The sequence below is a fragment of the Tachypleus tridentatus genome, unplaced genomic scaffold, assembly GCF_004210375.1.
Source record: "Tachypleus tridentatus isolate NWPU-2018 unplaced genomic scaffold, ASM421037v1 Hic_cluster_2, whole genome shotgun sequence".
NCBI classification, from domain to species: Eukaryota; Metazoa; Arthropoda; class Merostomata; order Xiphosura; family Limulidae; genus Tachypleus; species Tachypleus tridentatus.
The window spans coordinates 41,567,088-41,572,415 of record NW_027467782.1 but is presented as its reverse complement, the minus strand read 5'-3'; the positions used below and the strand labels follow the sequence as shown (position 1 = coordinate 41,572,415).

At 38.3% G+C, this 5,328-nt stretch overlaps 1 non-coding gene across 1 annotated transcript; it reads right to left on the bottom strand.

Annotated features, from left to right (window-relative positions):
- Nucleotides 1-1,485: 1,485 nt before the first annotated feature.
- On the bottom strand, nucleotides 1,486-1,571 carry TRNAY-GUA (transfer RNA tyrosine (anticodon GUA)). The gene is given in 2 exon segments: nucleotides 1,486-1,521; nucleotides 1,535-1,571. It is a non-coding gene; the product is annotated as a tRNA-Tyr (tRNA).
- Nucleotides 1,572-5,328: the final 3,757 nt, after the last annotated feature.

Sequence of the window (5,328 nt, the reverse complement as noted above, 5' to 3'; positions counted from 1 at the left end):
GTATTATTATACAACGTTCCCGAGATTAGGTAAGAAAGCAAGTATTATTATACAACGTTCCCGAGATTAGGTAAGAAAGCAAGTATTATTATACAACGTTCCCGAGATTAGGTAAGAAAGCAAGTATTATTATACAACGTTCCCGAGATTAGGTAAGAAAGCAAGTATTATTATACAACGTTCCCGAGATTAGGTAAGAAAGCAAGTATTATTATACAACGTTCCCGATATTAGGTAAGAAAGCAAGTATTATTATATAACGTTCCCGATATTAGGTAAGAAAGTGCGTTGATCTTTGAAACTGTTGAGAAAGTTACACATTTTTCTTCACAAGCTATTTCCTTTGCTTTCAAATTGTCGGATGTTGATCACCAGAAGGATGAACCATAAACATATTGAAATAGACAATTAGTATTGATCGAAGCAAAATTACATGCAGACGGTTTTAGAGAAGTTAAAGCAGTTTGCTGTGGTCCACTTTAGAAAGCGATTGAGGGTAGTCCGTAGCTGCTGGTCAATGTACCTCGTGTTTGACGACTGACATGAGGTGCGAAAGTCGTCGACAGAACCCGTTTGCAATAGCGAGTTGTTCAGCGACAGCATTAATCTTTAAACTGAAAAGTGTGACACTCAAAGATACATACCTGAGGGACTCCAAGTTCCTCTAGAGAAGAATTAGAGTGGCGAAACCTCGTATACTTTGAATATCCTGTCCATTAAGAGTTTAGTAAACATGGTCAAACGGCCATTTTCGCAAAATGCCATACTTCCATGTTGTATCAAGTCTTGTCAGTGTCAAAGAATAGATACACGATGTCGTTTGAGAATGGCTTCTCTGACGTTATGTCAGAATAAGGTGGTCTTTGGTGGAGCACTCTCGTTGGAACCCATACTGGGTGAGAGAGAGGAGGTAGATTTATTAGAGTTCGTGAAAGCAATTGGACAGTTGTTTGGTAGTATCTAGCATCAGGAAAAGACATTCTACTGCCAGATCAGAATTGCAAGAGAAGCGAGAGAGAGAGAGATGAAGCATGTTAGTGTACATCAGACACAACAGATGTACTGAGAGATTGAGTAAAGGCCAATTTGAGTTCCAACAATGTAAGAGTGTGGATTAATCATAGAAGTAAACAGCTTGAAGGAAAAGGTGATCGCTCACTCGAGTCTTGGTGGCTAAGAAGGGAAGGTGGAGAGCTAGATATCCAGTAAAAGCTTTCACTTGCTGTATAGGTGATGGTCTGGGTATCAGCTACTTCTTGGCCATCAGAGCAAGAACAAGAGGGGGACAAAATTACATTGCTCACAGCCCTTTCGAATATTGTCCCACAGTTTTGGAACTGGTGGTACAAGATATACTTTTAAACTGAAGGAGTATAAACTTGAGGTCCTGGTTACAGACTGAGTCAAAGGCTTGTTTAACGTCTGAAAATAAGCCCACTGTAGTGTGGTTTTTATTAAATCCTTGTATGATAGATTAAAATAACCTCCGACGAGGCGGATTTGAACCACCGACCTATGGATATCTATAACACTCCTACAGTCCACCGCTCTACCAACTGAGCTATCGTCGGATGTTGTAGACTAAGCCAACTAGTCTTAACTGAAAATCTTACTTAACGTCGTAAGCTCCGCCCAGACCTGACTGAACTCTCAAAAACTGAGCGGTAAACTCTATATAGTCCCTTCAGCTCTCATCTGATGGGAACTTATAGAAAAGATAACAGACTCTTATTTCATATAGAAACTAATAATATTATCATTGACATTCAAAATGCAGCCCGGCATCAGACCAGTGATTACATTAACTGAAACTATCTTTTAAGCATTCAACCCTAAACATATGACAGTTGCAGCATTCCTGAATGTTAAAAAAAAACACATTCGTTTGGCATAACGGACTGCCGTTCAAACTGTACCAACTCAAAATTCCATAACGGACTACCGTTCAAACTGTACCAACTCAAAATTACATAACGGACTGCCGTTCAAACTGTACCAACTCAAAATTACATAACGGACTGCCGTTCAAACTGTACCAACTCAAAATTACATAACGGACTGCCGTTCAAACTGTAGCAACTCAAAATTACATAACGGACTGCCGTTCAAACTGTACCAACTCAAAATTACATAACGGACTGCCGTTCAAACTGTACCAACTCAAAATTACATAACGGACTGCCGTTCAAACTGTACCAACTCAAAATTACATAACGAACTGCCGTTCAAACTGTAGCAACTCAAAATTACATAGACTGCCGTTCAAACTGTACCAACTCAAAATTACATAACGGACTGCCGTTCAAACTGTACCAACTCAAAATTACATAACGGACTGCCGTTCAAATTGTAACAACTCAAAATTCCATAACGGACTGCCGTTCAAACTGAACCAACTCAAAATTCCACACAATTATTCGCTGTATCTCAAGTTTTCTCGCCAACTTGCAGGCCTGAGCACGACTCAATCAAACACATTCCCGCTTATTCAGGCTGGTGGCAGACGTACCGCAAGGGTCTGCTATCAGCTCACTCTTGTACATAATATACTTCAACAACGTTCGGTTCCTCAAACTCGGGTATACTCAGGCGTCACAATATGCTAATAACGCTGCTGTTTCGAGTACGTCAATAGAATAATTAGTCACAGCTAGTAGAGCTCAAACGTCGCTCAATCACATAACCGAATTGTGTGATCGCAGACGTATAGCTTTAAATCCTAACAAAATACAGGCAATTGTATTTCACCCATGTTGTAAAAAGAAAAATAATAAATTAATCCAACCAAAACTTACTCTACTAGACACCGATATAAAATTAACTAATTCTATAAATACCTCGGAGTCACCTTCAATCGGTCTGTATAATAGACGGGTCACTTTAGCAAAATTTGTAAATTTGTCAATCAACGTAATACTTTTTTTTCAGACGCATTGGAGGTACTCACAAAGGACGCTTGGCCAGTACCACTACAACTATTTACAAAGCTTATATTAGACCACTTACTGAATATGGATACATAGTCGCGTGCAGCATGCTCAATGACCTCATGCAAAAGTTAGAAACACTACGATATCGAGTTCCCGTGTAGCACATCGTTTACCAAGGTATACGCCCCAAGGCTACTTAGATTCACTACGGATATTACCTAAACTTAGTGAAATAACCCACAATTTAGCCGCAAGATATTATCAAAAAGCCAGAACAAGAAAAACAATTCTTAAACTTAGCTGAAACACCCAACACGTGGCGCCCCCACTAGTCTCCTTAATATATTTGTAGTGTATAGAGTACTAACCACTTTCCCTACACCAGATTCTTGACACAGGATCTATAGATCCCACACCACTCTGAAGGACCCTAAGTCCCATACCGGTCGTTTATCTTTGTGATACTTACTAGTCGGTACCTGTCGTCAGTTTTTCCGCCGCTGCTTGCTTGCCTATTATCCATAACCACAATTTGTTTGTTTATACGTGTCAGTAATGTACGTAAGTATTTACATACGTGAATTCGCACGTCCTTTTTTTGTTGTTTTTTTCTCATGTAGCTTTATCTAATATTCAGTCACGAGTAGGTAGGAGAGAAAATAAATTTCTGAGTTGATTCTGACTCATAACCTCGGCTAGGGACCAGTTAGATCTTAAACCGAAATATCTGCATGTTTTCTCTGCTGTAGATAAAGTTAGAGAGAAATAGTATTCAGGAAGATCTTTCCTCTGCACATTTTGTCTGGTCACTATTTTTACGTTTTTCTACTCTTTTCAAATATGGGGTGTTACGAAACTAATGAATTGTATTAATATTTCATAATCGCTGGTTCTCGCGAACACGAAAAAGCAACTTGCAGTGTAACTGGTTGCACTAAGGTTTTAAAGAATCCTTGTGTTATTAATCTAACATAACACATGGAGAGACACTATAAAGCAGAATTTGAAAATCTAGTAAGAAGACGCAAAGCTTCAACTATGAAAAGATCACTCCTTCAAGGACCCGGCATGGCCAGGTGGGTTAAGGCGTAATCCGAGGGTCGCGGGTTCGAATCCCGGTCGCACCAAACATGCTCGCCCTTTCAGCCGTGGAGGCGTTATAATGTCACTGTCAATCCCACTATTCGTTGGTAAAAGAGTAGCCCACGAGTTGGCGGTGGGTGGTGATGACTAGCTGCCTACTCTCTAGTCTTACACTGCTATATAAGGGACAACTAGCACAGATAGCCCTCGAGTAGCTTTGCGCGAAATTCAAAACAAACAAAAACACTCCTGCAATATGAGAATAAACACAGCAAAAACACAACTCATAGTCTTTACGAAATCCACAAAACACAAAAAACAACAGCCAGAACTATATATGAATGGCACTCTACTCCAGATTGCCCCATCGATAAAATTTGTAGGTCTGACCTATTATTCAAAACTAACTTGGATCAATTATGTGAACGAAATTAAAAATAAAGTCTGGCGAAGAACTAACTATGCTAGGAGTCTAACTGGTAAAAACAATGGAGCATCTACAGATAACATACTAAAAATCTATAAAACATATATCAGACCTGTAATAGATTATGCAGCTCCAGCATGGATAACTGTAAGCAATAAAATAATTAAACCCAAACTACAAACAATCCAAAACACACTCCTCACAACTGCATACAGAGTTCCAAGAACAATATCATCTCAATTCATTCACAAATACTCGAACATACCAACCATACCAGATAGACTCCTACATATTACAATAATGTACTTTAATAAGAATTGGATGAAAAACGAATTACTATGCGAACTAGACAGGTACCTCATACATGATGAAGCTAGTCCTAAATATCTCTCCCCTGTTAACTTATATTTCAAATATAAAAATAAATAAAAAAAGAAAATATATAAACTTTAAATAAAAATTAAAAAATATATATTTATAGTTTATTTATTTATGTATTTAAAAAAAAATGCCACCAGCAAACTTGACATTCTGCTAATAGAATAATAACTGTATACGAGCCAAAATACATGGACATTGTCCTGAAAAGGACCAAATAAAATTCAGTTCACAGTCATAAATATCAATCAGCCAAGTACGGGGAGGAGGAAGAGGTCATAGAGAACCTGACCCTCCAGGTTATGTACCCAAACACCGACGACATTCACAATATGAGAAGACTCAAGACCACAGCGACACCAAGCGTAGAAAAACTATTCACGAGTTGTTGTTTTTTTTCAACGATAAATATTCCAATGGACATAAAAAGGTTTCATAATGCTATGATTGAGTTGGTAACCCTAAATTTGAGACATTTTCCTACAGTATAGGAGAGTATGTTTTTAAAGT